Source organism: Palaemon carinicauda, chromosome 33 (genome assembly GCF_036898095.1).
Source record: "Palaemon carinicauda isolate YSFRI2023 chromosome 33, ASM3689809v2, whole genome shotgun sequence".
NCBI lineage: Eukaryota > Metazoa > Arthropoda > Malacostraca > Decapoda > Palaemonidae > Palaemon > Palaemon carinicauda.
Genome location: NC_090757.1, coordinates 1,523,337 through 1,534,308, shown reverse-complemented (window position 1 = coordinate 1,534,308; position 10,972 = coordinate 1,523,337).

Here is a 10,972-nt window from a genome sequence, read left to right as displayed (position 1 = left end):
AAGCATCCTGAGAAAAAGAATAAGTGTATTTCTAAAAGAAAAAGTTAAAATTTCGTTGTAACTGGAAATTTTAGGCGTTACTGGTATGTACAACACATAAACACATTCTTATATATATATATATATATATATATATATATATATATATATATATATATATATATATATACGTATATATATGTGTGTATATATACATATGTTTATATTTATATACACGTGTTCGATTCCCCAGCCGACCAGAAGCTATCTTTTGAGATGATTCACCCTTTTGTCACTGATCCCGAGGTAGAGGGAATACAGATATTAGGAGTATAATACAGGGCTTATATATATATATATATATATATATATATATATATATTATATATATAATATATATATATATGTGTATATATATAATATATATAATGTATATATATGTATATAATATATATTATATATATATATATATATATATATATATATATATATATATATATATATATATTATATATTATATATATACATATATATATGTGTATATATAATATATATATCTATATACATATATATATATATATATATATATATATATATATATATATATATATATATATATATATATATATATATATATATATATATATATATATGCTTTTAACTCCGAGGAATTTATAAGCCTCTCCGTAATTGCTTGAATAATATGGAAACCATAAAGACAAAATAAATGTATGAACTCCAAGCGAGGGAAGCGCTAGTTATGGCCCCCGACAATGACCAGGATCATAACCATTAGGAAAGCACAGAGATTTATTAAGCAAACACAACCTGGGATGATATATCAAGAATCAATTCCCTTTCGTAATGGCTCTCCATAAAATGCCATCCATTTCGTCCGGCACTTCATTTGAGTGGTGAGCCACGCTTCTGCTAGTGGTACAAAAGTGTTTGTATTTATTATTATTATTATTATTATTATTATTATTATTATTATTATTATTATTATTATTGAGTTAAAAGTAATGGCTTCATCGGCAGAGTTTATTTTCTTATCCAATTTTTTCTATTTTCCGGATAATTCTCTTCTCTAGAGCGCTGCAATCAGCCAGCAGACTTGAAAAATTCATCAGCCATTACTTTTAAGTCAACCTGCCTAAAAGAGGGTCTCCTACCACGATATTATTATTATTATTATTATTATTATTATTATTATTATTATTATTATTATTATTATTCCCTCCGCCAACGAAGTTGAGAGGAGGTTATGTTTTCGCCCATGTTTTTGTGTTTAGTTGTTTGTGAACAGCTTCCTAGCCACAATTTTAATCTTAGAGTAATGCAACTTGCAGGGATTAAGTGTTACGTAAAAAGCTGGATATGATTAGGTTTTGGAAGGTCAAGGACAAAGGTCAGAATCACGGTCAAGCAAAATGTCCACTTCACTTAATCAGCTATAAGTTTGGACATCGCTGTCACAGAGGCTTAGAACTTGGTTCATATATGTGTATGAAAATCCACGCCAATTAATACATGTTAAGGTTAAGGATTGAGCAAAAGGTCGAGAAATAAGCTGCCGCGGCGGAGGTCTGTGCTTTACTGAGTGCCCCTCTAGTTCTTTATGGTTTCACCTACCATTAGAGGTGGGCGCTCTTCTTCCTTTCCAGTTTAGATCATGTACTCTATCCAATTATATTTCCTTGTTAAGAATTTATCAGATTTGCTTCCAGCTACTTTATCAATTCACCATCATCATCTCCTCCTATGCCTATTGACGTAAAGGGCCTCAGTTAGATTTCGCCAGTCGTCTCTATCTTGAGCTTTTAAATCAATACTTCATTCATCATCTTCACTTTACGTTTCATATGCCTCAGCCATGTAGGCCTGGATCTTCCAACTCTTTCAGTGCTTGTGGAGCCCAATCAAATAATTGATGAATTAATCTCTCTTTAGTGTGCAAGTGCCACTTAATTTATTACTAATTCATATTTTATTTTTAATAACAGTTGCTTCCACATTCAATTCTGATGACTTAGCTGGTTCCTTTTTAACAAGGTTCGATTACAAGTAATGTTTTCAGCAAACGTATATCCATTTTTCCATTTATATCTCCACAAGGCTTTTTTATCTTATTTATTTCATCCATACAACCCTTAATACAAAAACCTAACGGTTATGAACATAAGCATTCAAGTAACCCATTAGAATTAACCTGTACTCGTCTGGTCTACCCATATAGGTTGGTTTGCTGTGAGCGATCAGATCAAAATTTCCCACTATCACAGCCAACGGGGTGATGAAAACTAGCCAAACCTCATATAAATAAGAACATGTCTGAGGCCTTCATTCTGCAGTGCAGTGGACTAAAAACGACTGCGGTTATTTCTGTTATGTCCAACAGCGGAGTTCGAAAGATGTTATGTATTTGCCCGTGATTGTGTGTTTCTTTGTGTGCAGCTTCCGAGCCACAATTTTAATTGTAGAGTAATGAAACTTCCAGGGGTTAATTATTGTTATGTAAAAAGCTGGAAATTATTAAATTTCTCGAAGGTCAAGGTCACGGCTAAGCAAAATGTCCAATTTACGTAATCAGCCTTAAGGTTGGACATCGTTGTCACAGAGACTTCAAACTTGGATAATATTTCAGTGTATGAAAATCCTCGCCAAATAATACATATTTAGTCAAATTTCAAGGTCAAGCTCGAGCAAAAGGTCGAGAAATGAGCTGCCGCGGCGGAGGTCTGCGCTATACTGATTGCCCCTCTAGTTGTTGTGGTTGTTGTTGTTGTTGTTGTTTGTTAATCTAACTGTGATTTTCAACAGTACCATCACACCGACACTTGCGAATTAACCATGCCAATTCCAAACCCCCCCCCCCACCCCGTATTGATTATGGAGCAGGCGTTTTGGAAACGGCCTGCGACATCACAAAGTTTTCCCCCTGGAAGAAATCGTTGCGGAAAAAGATGGCAACATTGGTTGGGGGAAAGGAAAAGCTATGCCGACAGCTCTGTCTCTCGGGACCAATTACTCGGTCAGTTCCCGACCTCCTTTATTAACTTTCTTGATACCAGTATTTCTTGATGCTTTTTACCAATGTTCTTACTCTCTCTCTCTCTCTCTCTCTCTCTCTCTCTCTCTCTCTCTCTCTCTCTCTCTCTCTCTCTCTCTCTCTCTCTCTCTCTCTCTTTCTCCTCTGTATGGGATTGAAAAAATATACCAATCATCGTGGTAATTTCTTGACATACGAATAGCAATATATGGAATAGACTTTCTCTCTCTCTCTCTCTCTCTCTCTCTCTCTCTCTCTCTCTCTCTCTCTCTCTCTCTCTCTCTCTCTCTCTCACTCTCTCTCTCTCTCTCTCTCTACCCGTATTTCTTGAAGCTTTTTCCAATGTTTCTCTCTCTCTCTCTCTCTCTCTCTCTCTCTCTCTCTCTCTCTCTCTCTCTCTCTCTCTCTCTCTCATAGAGGTGTATAAACGGTTTTAGGTGTAGAACTGCCCCTTGCTGCTTTGTAAAATTTATATTTATTATCATCAGACCCCTTTGTTTAAAGTTCATCTTACATTGCGTAAAGTATATTTCATTACCTTGGCCCTTATTAGCATAATCTATTTGGCAATATATTAATGAACTAACATACAAAGGTTGCTACAGCAGGAAAGTAATATTGGTAATAGTCATTGTAAGTTTAATTTATCATGCCAAAGAAATTAACTCTTTTACTTTGTATCGAATCAAAATTTTAATTTTTGTTTTAAAATGCGGTAGGTATGTAAATCAATTAATTGGTATAATTTTATCTCTGTTTTAGTGTTTTTTATCACATTATAAAAAAATATTGAAATAGATGGGCACTCAACAGAGCGTAGACCTCTGACGCGGCAGCTTATTTTTCGACTTTTTGCTACACATTGACCTTGTATTTTGACCTTAACATGTATTAATTGCGTTGATTTACACACACTGAAATATAAACCAAGTATGAAGTCTCTGTGACAACGATGTCCAAACTTATATCTGATTACGTCGTGGACATTTTGCTTGACCGTGACTTTGACCTTTGTCCTTGACCTTCCATAATTTATTCATTTCCAGCTTTTTACATAACAGTTAATCCTTGTAAATTTCATTACTGTACGATAAATGTTGTGGAAAGGAAGCTGCTCACAAACACATACACAAATATAAATAAAATATAACCTCCTTCCAACTTCGTTGGCGGAGATAATGAGGAATGATATTGGAAAAGAACTAATTTGTCTCTTAAGTGATCAGAATATATATATAAAAAAAAAAGAAACTAGATTCTAGTGTTAAGTTCTTAATTGTTTAGTTTTAAGTTCATTTCTCATCAGTGCACGGTAGGAATATTAATGATATATCTGTAATACTGAAGATTAGATTTCTTTTTTCACCTTATCAACACTGGATTTCCCTAATGAATATCTAAAGATTATTTTAGATGTCACCCTTAAGATGTAATTAATTTTAAGAAAAATTAGCCTTTGAATTATTAATAATATCAAACTCAGAAAATGTATGATTTCAACTGAAAATTAATGCCACTACGGACCAGTTGTTATTATTATTATTATTATTATTATTATTATTATTATTATTATTTGCTAAGCTACAATCTCAACAGGGAAAATAGCCTAGAAAGGAAAGAAAACAAGAAAAAATAAATATTTTAAGAACAGTAACAACACTAAGATAAACATTTCCTATATAAACTATGAAAACTTTAACAAAACCGAAGGAAGAGAAATTAGATAGAATAGTGTGAGGGAGTGTACCCTTAAGCAAGAGAAGTCTAACCCAAGAGACTGTGGAAGACCGTGGCATAGAGGCTATGGCACTACCCAAAACTAGAGAACACCAGTTGTAAGACATAAGACTTATTCAATATTTCGAATGATTCGTGTGATATTTATACATGTGCATTTATAGGGTAAATTAAAGATAATCATACAGTAATTAAGGGAAATTCTTTGTGATATATGAATGGTGAAAAAATACAACTGTTTCTTGCATATTCAAGAGACTTGAAGGTTTAAATGCCGCTTATGAATGACAGAGGCAAGGGACAGTGACGATGCCCTAGAAAGCAGGACAATGCCTTAGAGACTAACCATATATACATATGATCAGCACTCAGCCTCTCTCCACCCAAGCTAGGACCAAGGAGGGCCAGGTAATGGCTGTTGATGACTCAGCAAATAGACCTATAGGCTCCCTCAAACCCCTCATCCTTAGCTCACAAAGATGGTGAGCGGGACTCAAACCCCAGTCTGGCGTTCACTAGTCAGGGAGGGACGTTACCACATCGGCCACCTCAACTCTATTTGTTAGAAAAAGCAGGAAGCTAGGAGTGCTTGAAATACCTTCTGAAACAGAATAGCCCAGATCTTGCCTGGTCAATGCAGGAGACATTCTTTTAAAATAACAAGTACTAAAAAAATAAATACCTTCCACAAGGAAAATCGAGATCTAAAGTCAGATCCTATAGTTCCTAACAACGCGTCTTGAGAAGGAGCTAGGAAAATGGAAGAATAGAAGAGTATACATTTTTCAGTATCTTCAGAGGACCACAGAGAACGAGATATCCATTAGGAATAGCATAGAAGGCTTACTGTAGGTAGTGAAGATATCTTGAATTTTCAGTGCGTCGTCGGGGGAAATTGAAATCCATTTTGGTGTTGAATGATTTTGTCCTTTCAAATTAACTGGAAAATAGATGGCGTTGGCTAGGGAGGTATTGGGGCCTTTGGCTGGCCAGATAGTACTACATTAGATCCATCTGTCTGGTTATGGCTCATATCCACCAAATAGTCTGGACTATTCTCTACAATCCCTTCTTTCCTCATATACCTGACAACACTAAGGTAACAAAAATTCTTCTCTAAGGGGTTAGCTATTGCACTGTAATTATTCAGTGGCTTATTTCCACTTGATAAGGGTAGAAGAGACTCTTTAGTTATGGTAAGCAGCTCCTCGGGAGAAGGGCACTCCAAAATCAAACCATTGTTTTCTGGTCTTGGGTAGTGCCTTAGCCTGTACCTTGGTCTTCCACCGTCTTGTGATTGAGTTCTCTTGTGTGAGGGTATACTCAGGCAAAGTATTCTCTCAGTTTCCTCATTTCTTTTCCTCACTAGGCTATTAACCCTGTTGGAGCCCTTATGGGGTTTATAGCATCCTGCTTTTCCAACTAGGGTTGTAACTTAGCTAGTGATAATAATTATAATAATGATAATAGTAATAATAACAATAATAAAGAGCTTGTCCTCATGCACACTATTCTATCTGATTCCTTATTGCCTTTCCTCACTGGGCTATTTTCCTTGAAGGGTCAGTATTAAACAGATGAGAACACCTGGGAAATTATTCCTGGTCTTCATTAATTTTGTATTTACTGGTTACCTTTTAATTCCTTACGTCGGACAAATAGACAATGGGCGGTATTCATAAAGAAAAGGATAGGCTTATACTTAAAAAAAAATATGAAGGAAATCCTTCTACTTGTATTCATAAACATTTCAAGCAAAAGATTCTACTTTTAGAGCAAAGCATATCCTTATAATCACATAAAAGTGAATGGTTATACATAAAGAAGACCCTTTACTTCATATAAAGAGCATATGCTTCGAAAAAGCTGAGTCTGGTCAGTAGCAGACTGCAGTTCGAAGAGAAAGGTTGTTCTGTCCGATTCTCAGCACGATGACAGATTTTGTGGATGTGAGGCATGTTAAACAATACATGCCCCGTTTACCCACACTTGATCGTGATTTCAAGATGTTATTCCGTTTTGAAGAACAAAATGAGCAGTGGTTTGCGGACAGATATCTTGTCCACACCTGGAATCTCGATGAAATATCATGGTTAAGCCATAACTTGGTGATATGCATTTTACATTTGATTTTGCATGTATAAACAGTTGGGAGAATACGAAGGCTGCTGTATTTAGGGATGTATGTATGTACAAACAGTATATATGTATGTATGTATGTATGTATGTATATATATATATATATATATATATGTATATGTGTGTGTGTGTGTGTGTGTGTTTGTGTGTGTGTACAGTACATGCAAATATACTGTAATCATATAATATATAAATATAGTTTATATATATACGTATATATATATATTATATATATATATATATATATATATATATATATATGTCTGTGTATATATATGTACATATATACATCGTATGAATATACATATATACACAGAATATTCATATACTGCAAAAGCAGTATATATATATATATATATATATATATATATATATATATATATATATATATATATATATATATATATATATATATATATATATAGCTACCTCATTGCAAGAGGGTCGTAACTCCAAATTCCTGATTTTTCAGGAGACGCATTTGAAAGTTGCTAAGTCCCATGAATTTGATTATGTTTCAAAATCTTCTTAGTGCCATCTCTCGGCGCTAATTCACCTAGATTTACGACTCTTTTACCAAAGATGCAGAATCAATTCGGCAATCTTGTACACCATATAACTCAAAACTAGCAAATTTGGAGTTACGACCCTCTTGCAATGAGGTAGCGATATATATATATATATATATCTATATCGATTCGTACCAGAAATAGATTGTTCTAAATCCCAAACCTGAAATAATTTAGCTGAAATCAGCTATTTCAATTCGGTTTGCTTTAAACCTCAATTACCCTTCGCCCTTCGTCCGGGTATCTTAAAGTTTCCTTCAAACTGCAAAGTTGAGCGTTTAGCGTCTTCAAAACTTTTCAACTCAAATCCATAAATCAAATCACATAGTTTATTATTATTACCTCCGCCAGGAGGGTATGTTTTCGGTTCGGTTTGTTTGTTTCTCTGTTTGTCTGTCTGTCTGTGGACAACGTAGAGGCCACATTTCTACACGGAATCACTTCAAACTTGGCCAAGTAGTTCCCCAATGTGTATGGAAGAACTGATTAAATTTTGGTCAAGGTCACCCCAAGGTCAAGGTCACAGGTGTCACTATGACATAAGTGGCCATATCAAGAGACAGAAATAAAGCACTGACTTTTGCATAAGCCAACAGGGAAGTCCTAGTCCAGGTGCAACCCATGGGTGATGTTCAAATTTATAAAGGTCAAAGGTCAAGGTCATATTGGTGCATTATATCAATGTCATATTAAGTATCAGTGGCAAATGAACAAAGATCACTTGAAGGTCAAAAGTCAAGCAGGTCACTTGAAGGTCAAGGTCACGTGAAGGTCAAGGTCACGTGAAGGTCAAGGTCACCTGAAGGTCAAGGTCACGTGAAGGTCAAGTACATTTGAAGATCAAGGTCACTTGAAGCCAAGGTCATGTGAAGGTCAAGGTCACGTGAAGGTTAAGGTCACTTGAAGGTCACGTGAAGGTCAAGGTCATGTGAAGGTCGAAGTCACATCAATTCATGATTCTAGGACATATGGCGCTCTAGGTCACCTTGGCGGAGGTTATGTCCTCTACGAGGACCATGTCCGCGTTCAGGACTTGCTCACTTGTTATTATTATTATTATTATTATTATTATTGTTGTTGTTGTTGTTGTTGTTGTTGTTGTTGTTGTTATAAAACAAAAATGAATTTTTCGCGAGTCCTAAAAGAATTCGGAAGAAAATCTCTTGGATTTCCAAATAGCTTCAGAAGAAATAGCCATAGACTTAGCATGGAATTCCGAATGCCTCCAGAACGGAATCTCAGAACGGTATCGGAAGAAAACTTTCCCGGATTTCCAAATGGCTTCAGAAAAAATAGCCATAGACTTAGCATGGAATTCTGAATGCTTCCAGGCGGAATCTCAGAACGGTTTTGGAAGAAAACTTTCCCGAATTTCCAAGTCTTCAAAGGACATAGCCGTATATTTAACATGGATTTCTGAATGACTCCAGAACTGAAATTTCCAGGAGCAGTCCTGAACAACTCCTCCCCGAGCTTCAAATGACTTCTGAAGACCTGATCTTCATTTTTTTCAAACGTAGCCTGCAACACCTCACATGATCTGTATGTAGCTGGCGAAATCTAACCAAGGAATTGTGCGTCAATAGGAGTAAGAGGAAATGAGTTGATGACTGGGAGAAGGATTTCACTTAACTCACAGAGATCGCGTTCTGGCGGAATAGGAAGCTGCCGGTAAGAATTATGTGTTACGTCTTCGGAACACCATCAGCTACAGATGGTTTTGGTTGCTGCTGAAGTTGCCGATCGTTCGTTTTATATCGCCCGACCTATAGAAAGACACGGGATCTTCCGTTGGCAGCTGATCTTTGGAGATCATAATGTATGCGCCTTAAAGGATTCTTTGCTTGGGCTTTTGCGACGATGTCTTATTAAAGGAGACTCTTGGAAAAAGTACGATGATTTGTATCGGTGCAAAAACGGATTGCGGGGAATGAGGATGGAGGCAGAATGGTTCAACTGAATGGTGAGTGACATGTAGTTCTTCAACAGGATTGTCCCAAAATTCGCTATTGAAGAACATATCCAGACGACATTGGTAAATATATAATGTTGCTCGTAATTTACTTTGGCATGATAGTGTATGCGGAGAAATCGATAGTATTCATCTCTTTACTCATTGCCCAGATAAGTAAAGAATAAATGCCTTCGTTTTCCCTGAAGAATCTGACGAAGTGAGGACTCGCGGCACTGAAATCTCTTTTGAAATCTAGAAGGACACTGACGAACTAAGGAAAAGAGACAATGAAATCTCGAAAGAAAACAGATAATCTAATGAAAGAAGCTCTTGAAAACTAGAAGACAGGAAAGAACAGCGAAGAGGAGCCTCTAATGCCAGAGGTAAGACACCTAAGAATAGAGAGCCTCTAATGCTAGAAATAAGGCACCTCAAAATATAGATCGAACACCCTCTAATGCTAAAAGTATGGAACCTAGAAATATATGTCAAAGAACTTCTAATGCTAGAAGTGTGGGAGCTAAAGAGAGAGGTCAAAGAACTTCTAATGTTAGAGGTGTGGGAGCTATAAAGAGAGGTCAAAGAACTTCTAATGCTTGAGGTAAGGGAGCTGAAAAGAGGTCAAAGAACTTCTAATGCTAGAGGTGTGGGAGCTAAAAGGAGGTCAAAGAACTTCTAATGCAAGGGGTGTGGGAGCTAAAAGAGGTCAAAGAACTTCTAATGCAAGGGGTGTGGGAGTTAAAAAGAGGTCAAAGAACTTCTAATGCAAGGGGGTGTGAGAGCTAAAAAGAAGTCAAAGAACTTCTAATGCAAGGGGTGTGGGAGCTAAAAAAGAGGTCAAAGAACTTCTAATGCAAGGGGTGTGGGAGCTAAAAGAGGTCAAAGAACTTCTAATGCAAGGGGTGTGGGAGCTAAAAAGAGGTCAAAGAACTTCTAATGCAAGGGGTGTGAGAGCTAAAAAAGAGGTCAAAGAACTTCTAATGCAAGGGGTGTGGGAGCTAAAAAGAGGTCAAAGAACTTCTAATGCAAGGGGTGTGGGAGCTAAAAAGAGGTCAAAGAACTTCTAATGCAAGGGGTGTGGAAGCTAAAAAGAGGTCAAAGAACTTCTAATGCAAGGGGTGTGGGAGCTAAAAAGAGGTAAAAAAACTTCTAATGCAAGGGTTGGGGGAGCTAAAAAGAGGTCAAAGAACTTCTAATGGTGGGGGATAGATGTCGCCAGCAAGGCTTTGGGGAAGGCGAGGCGGCGTCCGTATTCTTTCTGATGCGTAAACTTAATTAAATACAAGTAAAAAACAGGGCATTAAATATGTATTATAAATACTAAAACTCTTTCTTATCTTGACAGCACAAATGAAATCTTACAAGTTCCAACATGTAACTAAGCGCTCCCGAAACACGAGTCAACCTTTTACTTCTGCTTGGAGGATATCCTCGCAAGTAAAAGGTAATCATTATGAATGTGGAAAGAAAGATTTGCTTATACTTCTACCTTTGGCTTCAGCGAATTTCTTGTACTTCTATCTTATGCTTACAAGGATATCTTTC